Here is a 12,555-nt window from a genome sequence, read left to right on the forward strand (position 1 = left end):
CTTATTTTTCACGTGGAAACCCAACTGGGAAAAACCATGATGGGGATGAATACCCACAAGCTTGTTTTAGAACTTTTTAGAAGTCCGCTTTGTTAGGAGCCTTGTCCGGTTAAAGACTGATACAATAGGTTCTGTTAGGAACCGATCTTGTTAGGGATCACCTGGTTAAGGGATGGCTAGAATACTTGGTTAAGGGTTAAACCCTGTTAAAGGTTACCTTGTTAGAGGATTTCAAGAACTCAATGGTTTTGAGTCACCCTGTTAAAGGATTTACAACAAGCCGGTTAAAGCTACCCTGTTAAGGGATTTCTCAACTGTTGAAGTGGTTAGAGATCAATAGGTATTACAATGATCTGGTGACAACACTCAATGCCAATGCAGATCTGCTTAAGCTCCTCTTCACCTTCTGCACTTACACTCTACAGGTATCACTTCTCTCATTTGGTCTGGCAAGAATCACGTATCTCTTCTCTTGGATACACACACACAACTTTTTCCAACAACCTCAGAAAGAGACACAACATCGACCTTAAAGGAAAATAGATAGGTCGGTAGCATAAACCCTAAACCCTAAACCTGTTAGGTTAAGGAATTTAAACGGTTCAATCCGTACCGTTGAGCACACTGCATTAAATGAAACAATCTTGATCCAATCTCAAGACATTCTCCATCGTCCATTTTCCACCAATTTCATGGCGGCTGATAACCCATCACACGTTATCACTGTTTACAGACTTCGCAAATTCCCGAGGTAGATAGGAACAATCTCCTTCATGCAAGATCCTTCATGCACACAAGGCTTACATGGCAACATGATCTATTCATCGTTATCATGCTAACTCATCACACACAGTCACCAGTTGAGCCACACAGGCTTGAAACACTTCAATCGGAAACCCTAAAGTTGAGACTACCAACCGATAGTCATACAAAGCTTCCATGTGCCGATTCCCATAACCATATGTCCGTTCACCTTGAACAAACACACCGCTTCACTTTGGCACAAATACCGGTTCATAGTGTTAAACTAGTTTTCTTCTCTTCATCATATTGACATCAATGACAACACATAATGTCATTATTTCCTCATACCAGTTCACATAATACCAACAGCCAAATTGTTCCATGACTGCTACCTTTAGTTCATCCCATGAAGAGACAGAACATGCTGGCAAATAAGAAAACCAATCTCTGGCATTTTCCTTCAAAGATTGGACAAAAAGCTTCATGAAGACATCTTCTTGACTTATCTCAAAATCTCCCATTAATTCAGTAATCTCATGCAGATGTTGACGTGTTGATTCTAATATTTTCTCATTGAATTTTTGTAGATGTTCCCTAACCTTAATAGGAACAAGGTTTGGGAAACCTTGGATGCCATTAAAAATTAATGGCTTATTGATAGTTTCGATACTTAATATAAGTACAGATCTAATAGCCAACAAGATGAGAGGGGGGGGGTGAATCATACAAACTTAATCATCCATAAAAACATCAGGTTCAACCTCGATAACATATATATCAGTCATATAACCAAAACTGTTAAACATGCAAACTCAAAACCATATGAACAATATAAACCTCATAACACCAGGTTTAATGTGGAAACCCAAATAGGGAAAAACCACTGTGGGATTTTGGACCCACTAAGAAATATACTCTTCTAGAGTATGCTCGGTTAAAAGCAAATCCCGTTAAAGATTACAAACACATTCCTAGATGTGACCCGGTTAAGGGATTTCCCTTAGATCTATTAGGATCTTCACTTTGTTAGAAGTGACCTTGTTAAAGGATTTCAAACACTCAATCAGAATGTCACCTTGCTAGAGGATTTACATATAAGACTGTTAAGTCCACTCGGTTAAGAGATTTTCTGTCACTTTCACAAAATAACAGTAATAAAAATCTATCTGCAACTTCACATCTAAAATGCTAAAGCAGATTCCTATTTGTTCAATATAATCTAGACATAGAACTAATCTTATCTATCTGCTGGGCTTCTATACTTTGTTATTCTAACAGGTCTTCAAGCTTTTGTGCTCGGTAATCACTATGTAGCATCCCTGTGCATACACTTGCCTGCATACATTGTTTATCAACAGTTTTGTATTTATAAACAATTAGGTAACTGCTTAATCTCCTTGATCACATTTCCCATGATCAATCATAGCCATTAGATCTTCAATCTTGTCCAGGTTCAATGCATCTTTCAATTTGAAAATGTTTTACCCCGCCTTGGAACTTGCATAATAGTCTTGGAACTTGTGCCAGGGTATTGCGGTTCAATCTGAGCTGTAGATCTTCATGCCGACTTTCCATTGCCTTAGATTCGTTAATAAACTTCCTCCATGGCTCACCAATCATTTAATCCGCTCCAGCTCATCAGCTTCCTTCATTAAATACCACATGTAAACATTTAATGCATTCTGTTATAGCTCGGTTACAACTCGATAACAACTCGGTGAATACTAAACTCCACTCGGTAGACATTAACCGATAGCGATAACCTTAGGGTTTACCGACTAGGTTCCTTAGGGTTTGATAACATAGTATAGTATTAACCTTTACAATTTACAACATATGTATGATGTTAAAACAATCTAAAACATCATGATCTCATTATTGTCTGGCTCAGTAGTAGTTGCCCATTGAATACCTTATTCATCATATTCTTTCTTGTGTCTTTTACCGACATCTTTATAATCTTCATATCATACTTCTCAAGATATGGCAACATCATACTGAATTAGAAAATCAATTTCTTGACATCAATGACAAAATAATAATATCAAGACAGTAAAACATCTTTAATCAGTTATATCCATAATCATCATCAACCTTCTCAATATCCTTAAGAAATGCCAACAATCTTTCATTGTCTTTTATAATGCAATATTGCCGACAATCTCCCCCTTTGGTATTGATGGCAAAACCAATTGATTTGACCTTAATAGATTTGGATTGTTGTGATTCTGAAATGCTGAAATGCTCTACCCCATACATTAGACTTCTCCTCATTTCTTCAGTCTTCTTTCCAATCTATAGCCTGCTCAGCTTAGTCTTCTCCCTCTTTGTAGGTCTTCACTTCTTTATAGTAGTCTTCTCCTCCTTTGTAGGTCTTCTCCCCCTCTGACAACAATGCCAAAAAGAAAATAAAGAACTATAACATAATTTCCTTTTGTAAGAAGTGATATCCTGGTGTTGTGTATCAACGGAGTCTTGGTTAGAGCATTTGTCTTGAATTCTTGTTCCCTGTAATATTTCTTGTATTAATTCCAGTACACTTTTATAAAACATCCTAAAGTGTATAACTCAACATCAACTCCCAAAAGATATTCATTAGAGTCATCGGATTGATGCTTTCACCGAACTCGGTCAGTGAGTAGAAGATAGGGGTAGGACCCCTAACTTGCTTCTGAGATATTCAAAAGTGTCCTTTGGTAGTGGCTTGGTGAAGATATCTACTATTTGCTCCTTTGTGCTAACATATTCCAACACCACTTTCTTCTCTTGAGCTTCTTCTCTAAGATAATGATATTTGATAGATATGTGCTTTGTCTTAGAGTGCGTAACAGGATTCTTTGAAATATTAATAGCACTAGTATTGTCACAGAATATAGTTACTAGCTCGGTAACTTTCTCATTTATACCTTCCAAGAGTTGTTTGATCCATGCAATGTTGGTACAATTCAATGCTGCAGCAACGTATTCAGCTTTTGCTATTGACTGTGAAACACATCCTTGTTTCTTGCTAAGCCAACTCACTAGTCTTTCTCCTAAAAAGAAAGCTCCTCCACTTGTCCTTTTTCTATCATCAATGTTGCCTGCCCAATCAACATCAGTATAAACTTTTAAATCAAAATTATTTCCTTTCTGATATACTAAGCCATAATCCTCTGTGCCTTTCAAGTATCTAAAAATTCTTTTGATTATTTTCATGTGTGTTTCCTTAGGATCTGCAGAGAATCTTGCAGCTATACCTACTGCATGTGCTATGTCTGGTCTACTGTGAACAACATATTGTAGTTTTCCAATCATGGATCGGTAGAGTGTCTCATCAATAGATGCAGATTCATCATTCTTAGATAATTTACAGTTGGTAGTCATAGGAGTACTTACTGGTTTTGAATCATCCATTCCAAATTTCTTCAAGATTTCCTTTATGTACTTTGATTGAGTAATGAAAATCTCATTTTTCATTTGCAGTATCTGTAAACCTATAAAATACTTTATCTCACCAATTAATGACATCTTAAATTCTTTGCTCATTTCATTTCCAAAGTTCTTGCATAAAGAGTCATTTCCACAAAATATAATATTATCAACAAATATGGCTGAGATCAGTATTCCATTTTCATCATTCTTCATGTACATGTTGTTGTTCTCACTTGTCCTTATAAAACCAATCTTAATCAAATAAGAGTGCAATCTTTCATACCATGCTCTTGGTGCTTGTTTCAAACCATATAAGGCTTTGTTCAATTCAAATACCTGATCTTTATTATTGTCTTCAACAAATCCTTCAGGTTGTTCAATGAAAACTTCTTCTTCTAATATTTCATTTAGAAATGCAGATTTGACATCCATTTGATATACCTTGAAGTTCTTGAAAGCAACATAGGCCAACAATGTTCTTACTCCTTCAAGTCTAGCAACAGGTGCAAAAGTTTCACCATAATCAATTCCTTCTTCTTGAGCATAACCTTTGCAAACTAATCTTGCTTTGTTTCGAATGACTTCTCCTTTTTCATTAAGCTTGTTTCTGAAAATCCACTTTGTACCAATTACATTTTTGTCCTTTGGTCTTGAGATCAGTGTCCATGTGTCATTCTTCTTGATTTGATCAATCTCTTCTGTCATAGCATTTACCCAATCTTCACTGTTAAATGCCTCTTTCACTATTCTCGGTTCAAATTCAGATATCAAACATGTGTTCTGTCTCAGTTTGTTCCTTGTCATCATTGGATCATCCTTATCTCCTATAATTTGACTTGGTGCATGATGTCTTCTGACATACTTGGCTAATACAGGCTCGGTAGGCTATGTATGATCTTCTTCATCACTTGGTAACTGGATATTCTCTTCATTTTCTTCAACAGTCTTCTCGGTAAGACTTCTCGGTTGAACATAGACAAATTCATTATAGTCTTCTGGTTCCTTGGAATTTTCTTCATCATTTCTTTCTGCAAATTCATCAATTTTCACATTTGCACTTTCTACTATTTTGTTAGATGATTTGATCAGACATTTAAATGCTTTGCTTCTGGAAGAATAACCAAAAAATGTTCCTTCTTCACTTTTCTAATCAATCTTGCCATTTCTATCATCTTTATGAACATGGCATCTACTTCCAAAGATTTTAAAATAACTAACATTAGGTTTCTTATCATACCAGATTTCATATGGTGTCTTCAAAGTACCTTTCTTCAATTGAACTCGGTTCAAGGTGTAAACAGCTGTGCTTATTGCTTCTCTCCAAAATGTTTGTGGCACCTTATTTTCAATCATCAATGTTCTAGCACAATCCACAATAGATCTGTTTCTTCTTTCAGCTATTCCATTCTGTTGTGGAGTTCTCGGTGCAGAGACTTGTCTTTTAATACCATGATCATTGTAGAATAAGTTGAATTCATTAGATGTGAACTCTCCTCCTCTATCTAATCTAAGACATTTCAGTTGTCTTCCTGTTTCATTTTCAACTCTTGCCTTGTACCATTTAAACATTTGAAAATCTTCTGATTTTTCCTTTAAAAACATTACTGACATCATCCTTGAATAGTCATCCACAAATAATATGAAATACTTATCACCATAATAACTTTGAACTTTCATAGGACCACAAAGATTAGTGTGCACTAGATCTAAAATTCCCTTAGAAGTGTAAGACTTACTTGTAAAGCTTGATCTTGTCATCTTACCCATCTGGCATCCTCGGCACATAGCATTCTCAGTTTTTTCAAGACTCGGTAGACCTCTTACTCTGTGCTTCTTACTTATTTTGATCAGATTATCAAAATTTACATGAGAAAATGTTTTATGCCATAGCCAGGTATCATCAATCTTTGCATGCAAACACTTATTCCGAGTTGAGTCAAGGTGAAATGTATTACCTTTTGTTTGTGTCCCGGTAGCAGCTAACTTTCCATTCTTGTCATGAACTTTGACAATTCCTTTCTAGAATTCTATTCGGTAACCTATGTTGTTTAGCTGTGCTACACTCAACAAATTGTATTTCAAACCTTCAACCCAATAAACATCATTGCATCTTGCATTATCAAGAAGTGTTATAGATCCTTTACCTCTTACCAGACATGGTGCATCATTACCAAATCTAACATAGCCTCCATCATAATCTTCTAACATAACAAACTTGTGTTTATCTCCTGTCATATGATGTGAGCATCCACTGTCTATAATCCAAGAATCATTAGTGTTTATGTTAGATATTAGGGCTTTTTTTTCATACCTTTCTTCATCTGAGCCATCCTTGATAGCCACATAAACAACTTCCTCTGTATCAGTCTCATCTGATTTATCATCGTTAGATTCCTCATTAGCTATTAAGCATGTCTTTCTATCTCTTCTTTTGAAGTCTCAGTGTCCTCTGTAATGGTTATCTTTCTGTCTGTCATCTTGGTAATCTCTCTTTTCAGTAAAATCTTTGTTAGGATAGTTAGAAGCCATATGTCCTATCTTATCACAATTGAAACATTTCAAAGGTAGTTTTCCTTTATACTTACCTTTGCCTCTCGATAACCTTTTGGCTAATAGTGCTTCAAACTCTTCTTGCTTTCTGATTTCTTCATACAGTTTGTGTACTTCGTCCATGTTCTTCTGAAATCTTTCACTTGCTCCACTTGGATCTCCTTTAGAGTACTTATACTTTCTTTCATTGTAGTCATTAGATTCATCAAGATAAAAAGAACTAAATGCAGATTCAACTTTATTTACCGAAGATCCACTATTATCAAAATTACTTAACTCAAATGCATGTAGCTTACCAATAGTAGCATCCAAAGAAACTGGCATATTAGGTACAGACCTTAATTCATTAATTGTAGAGACTCAGATTGCATAAGCTGGTAGAAGGGTTCTTAACAACTTGTTATATCCTTTTCTTCAATAGTTCCACCTACTTCTTTGATTTGATTGACAATATCTTTTAGTCTTGTACTGTACTGAGTTATGTTCTCACCTTCATTCATCCTCATAGATTCAAGTTGTCCTCTCAGACTATCTACTTTTTCTCTTTGAACATGTTCATCTCCTCCATATATTGATATGAGCTTATCCCACATTGCCTTTGCATCATTGCAGCCTTCTAGATCATTAAACTCTGAATCGGTCAATGTAGATGTTATTTCAATCATTGCTTGTATATGTTCTTGCTTCACCTTTACCTCTTCCATAGTCAATGGATAGGTGCTCAGTGTGACAAAATCATTCTCTAGATAGTATACATCATATTCTCCAACTCTTGATAGATGTAGCTTCATCCTTTTCTGCCATGTAGAGAAACTTGACTTGTTCAGCTTTGGTGCATCCCTATTATACATCTTTGGATCTTTAACTCAAGTGCCTATAAACTTTCCTTCCGGAGTCCAAAGCTCTGATACCAATTGATAGTTCTGATACTTAATATAAGTACAGATCCAATAGCCAACAAGATGAGAGGGGGGGGTGAATAATACAAATTTAATCATCCATAAAAATATTAGATTCAACCTCGGTAACATATATATAAGTCATACAACCAAAACTATTAAACATGCAAACTCAAAACCATATGAACAATATAAAACTCATAACACCAGATTTAACGTGGAAACCCAAATAGGGAAAAACCACTGTGGGATTTCGGACCCACTAAGAAATATACTCTTCTAGAGTATGCTCGGTTAAAAGCAAATCCTGTTAAAGATTACAAACACATTGCTAGATGTGACCCGGTTAAGGGATTTACCTTAGATCTGTTAGGATCTTCACTTTGTTAGAAGTGACCTTGTTAAAGGATTTCAAACACTCAATCAGAATGTCACCTTGCTAGAGGATTTACATATAAGACTGTTAAGTCCACTCGGTTAAGAGATTTTCTGTCACTTTCACAAAATAACAGTAATAAAAATCTATCTGCAACTTCACATCTAAAATGCTAAAGCAGATTCCTATTTGTTCAATATAATCTAGACATAGAACTAATCTTGTCTATATGCTAGGCTTCTATACTTTGTTATTCTAATAGGTCTTCAAGCTTCTGTGCTCGGTAATCACTATGTAGTATCCCTGTGCATACACTTTCCCGCATACATTGTTTATCAACAGTTTCCTATTTATAAACAATTAGGTAACCGCTTAATCTCCTTGATCACATTTCCCATGATCAATCATAGCCATCAGATCTTCAATCTTGTCCAGGTTCAATGCATCTTTTGATCTGAAAACATTTTACCCCGCCTTGGAACTTGCATAATAGTCTTGGAACTTGTGCCAGGGTATTGTGGTTCAATCTGTGTTGTAGATCTTCATGCCAACTTTCCATTGCCTTAGATTCATTAACAAACTTCCTCCACGGCTCACCAATCATTTAATCCACTCCAGCTCATCAGCTTCCTTCATTAAATACCACATGTAAACATTTAATGCATTCTATTATAGCTCGGTTACAACTCGGTGAATACTAAACTCCACTTGGTAGACATTCCGCCTTCATTAACCGATAGCGATAACCTTAGGGTTTACTGACTATGTTCCTTAGGGTTTGATAACATAGTATAGTATTAACCTTTACAATTTACAACATATGTATGATGTTAAAACAATCTAAAACATCATGATCTCATCATTGTCTGACTCGGTAGTAGTTGCCCATTGAATACCTTATTCATCACATTCTTTCCTATGTCTTTTACCGACATCTTTATAATCTTCATATCATACTTCTCAAGATATGGCAACATCATACTGAATTAGAAAATCAATTTCTTGACATCAATGACAAAATAATAATATCAAGACAATAAAACATCTTTAATCAGTTATATCCATAATCATCAACAACCTTCTCAATATCCTTAAGAAATGCCAACAATCTTTCATTGTCTGTTATAATGCAATATTTCCAACACTTATATCTTTCCATAAAGAAAGCTCTATTGTGATTTGATAGAGGTTGCACACTTTGCACATTTACACTTGACATTTCATAGGGAGGTACAAGCACATAATACATATTTTCATTCATTTCCCTACTTCTTTTCTTTATCACAATCTTAAAATATTACAATGCATAGCTCAAAACATACTTCATACAGCTTAATACAAAAATTTGAAAATCGTGTCATAGAAGTATGTAAAACAATCACTACTATTCCCTTCCTTAGTGCTTTACTCACTTAATAGGGAAACACTTTTTACACATAATTTTCATGGAAATCTACTTGACTCGTGAAAATAAAAAAACCTGGAAATTTTGAAGTTGCCGCTACCTTCTTTAACTGGGGATTCAAAAAATCACAGTCAATTCTTCAAATCTTTAACACTGATCTTTGACAGAGTCGCCACCTCCTTGTGGAGGACAAAAATTCAAACAACTGGAATTTCTTCACTAGTCAAATTCATTTCAAATCAACACTGAAACACCTCCTTATCATCAAATGACATCATATGAATTCCAGCCTCAACTTGTCAGGGTACTTCACCATAAGAGCTGAAATCTACTTCATCTCCACTGCAAATTCTTTGGTTCTTCCCAGTTCTTCTTCAAACAATGCACACTGGTGCAAAGATCTTAGAGTTGCCACTCACAACTTGTGAGGTATTATGAAATAATCTTGAAAATTGGACAACTGGTTAAAGAAGGAAATGTTGTCGCCAAAGTGAGGACCCCAAATGTGGTTAAAATTGCAGAGGTCACAATTTTATGACACTACAAAAAATCATTACTCTATGAGGTAAAAGATTTGGGTCCTATGACGTGGGAGAAAAGCTCAACCATCAAATCATAGAAAGACATGGAAAACCCTATACAACAGACAACTTAATTTATTCTCTAGAGATTCTAGACAACTATTTCCCTAGCAGAGTCGCCATTTTTGTTGGTTCCTGAAAATAGGTTTACACTATGAGAAATAGAGACCAAGTTGATTCCTCAACATACCTACGGAAAGCCACTTCCAACTGTCAATATCCCCCAGACTTAGACCAACTGCGACAAGGATATGTAAATCCTTCCACACTTTGGGCTCTGCAAGACCCAGGAGGGTAATCCCTTTAGTGAATTTCTTGATCTCTGCACCACACTCAACGATTCACCAAAAAAAAATAGACAATCTCATGAAAAGGCTCGATAGAAAGAGAGAATGCTTAAGGATGGTAAATCCTTTAGTGATCCTCAACCTACTTGGAGCACAAGATGGGTGGGACAACTCAAACATACATAAAACTTAGCAATATAACTTGATTTTAAAAGATTTATGACAAATCACAAACAAAATAGACAAGAAACTGATAACCTAACGACATATGCTAGAAAATACCAGTGCCTTATCTATTGGGCTACATAGTCTTTGAAATATTACTGAAAACTTGACAAAAATTTATCAAACAACCGATTTGACTGTAAATGATATTGCCTTACAATACCATTCTATTTGCTATTTCTTACCCGAACTACTTATCAGATCCTAGTACAAGCATTATCTCTTTGTAATTTCATTCAAGCATTTTAATTAACCCCTTGGATTAAAGCATAGAATGGAAAACTATGTACATCATAACAATGCATTAAGTAAATGAAACCCTTGATTCCATTAACTCAAAAGAAAATAAAGTCACACATAGGAGAGTAAGGATTTGAAATTGTATCTGTATTAATTTCAAAATCTATTTTCTATCCGACAACAAAAAACATTTCGTTTACAGAATAACCCACTTGAAATATGAAATTGGTAATTATTTCACACTTAAGCTCTGCAAAATGACATTACAATTCTTGCTATTTTCTCATGACTTCCCAAAACTGGAACATAATCCTATAGACCGGACCTACCTAAAAGAGACCCTCTTTAGAGATTTTGGAACCATTTCTTATGGCCTTGATTTCTCTCTTATAGAAAACAAGGGAGCAACAAGCTTTAGGCCTAAGGAGACATGCCACCAGAAAGTTAAGCCAAGGAGGCCATATGCAATTCTGTTACAAAATATTCTTAATTCATATGCCGGTACTTGGGATGAAGTGGAATCAAAATATTCAACTGATTGTTGGTAGAAACAAAAATTCTTGAGTCATGACGTTATCATCCTGACACCTTCAGATGGACTTTGAGATGCCCATTCTATTTTACACAATGTTTCCCTTCTCGGAAAGGAAACTAGATCCTGGCAAGAAGTAAAATCGCCCCCAAACTAGCGGACGATCTCCAACCTTTATGCCTCGGATCAGAGGAAGTGGAAAGAGGAGCTCAAGGGAAAACATAATATATTGAGAAGGGATTGCAACTTCCATGTCATTGAAGAGACGATTGACTACCACTCCTTACTCGAACAAATCCTTCCTTCAGTTCTCTGCAGGCTCCTTCCTCAAACACTCTGCCAACTATTGGTAGAGTGAGAGCAGAGAATATGTCATGGGTGGCTTTTTCTGATAAGAAAAGGATTTCATGCCCCCTATGACAATCCTCCAAACTTTCATAACTCCTCTAACAATGAGCAACCTCATACCAGAGAAAAACATCCATCCAGTGTCAAAAAACATGCAACGACTCCATGCATAATCCTGCTCAAACACCATCTTCTTTACTAATGAAAAAACTCTCTCAGAAAATGAATAAGTTTGTATCCTTTTCTACCCATTAATCACCAGGCTACTAAATTTATAACCAAAATTCAACTCAAAAATGACGGTGTTCATTCATGTGAAGAATCATCATTCTAATATTTTCTGCTCATCCTGCCAGCTATGGATTCCACCAATCATGCCTACAAACCTAGGTCACTATCACCTCTAGGCCATCAATCCACTGCCTCCTGCATAAGCTCACCTTGCGCGAATGATTTTTTTTCTGATCTTTTTCCTCCTTGAGTTTACAATTTTCTACTTCAGAATCCCTATAAATAAGCGATCTCTAAATTCATCGGGGAACCCGTGATCCTTCATCTCTAACTCAGAAGCTATCCCAATCCTTTCACACCTCTGAGACATTGTCCTTGCTTGTCTAATCAATCCTTGACCCAGCAAAGACCTTCCACAAGCTCCCTCAGGGATGAGTCATCATTCAAAAATTTCAACTTATCGCTATCTATTCTAAGTCGACAAGCCCGTATTCTATTCATCCTATCTTTCCCACACAGGTGACGACCAATACCTTTAATGACCCTTTTTAGAAAATCAATTTGAAACTCAGTCGTAGATCTTGCCAATCCTAGCAAATCAAATGATCACTAATGGTCAATGTGGTAATTAACCCTCAATTGGGGCTTGCGGGCCCATGTGACGTAGTGATGCCATATCATCTTCTAACCCAATGTTGTTAGCGGCCCCACCGCCAGTCTTCTTGG

The sequence above is a fragment of the Cryptomeria japonica genome, chromosome 3, assembly GCF_030272615.1.
Source record: "Cryptomeria japonica chromosome 3, Sugi_1.0, whole genome shotgun sequence".
Taxonomy (NCBI): domain Eukaryota; kingdom Viridiplantae; phylum Streptophyta; class Pinopsida; order Cupressales; family Cupressaceae; genus Cryptomeria; species Cryptomeria japonica.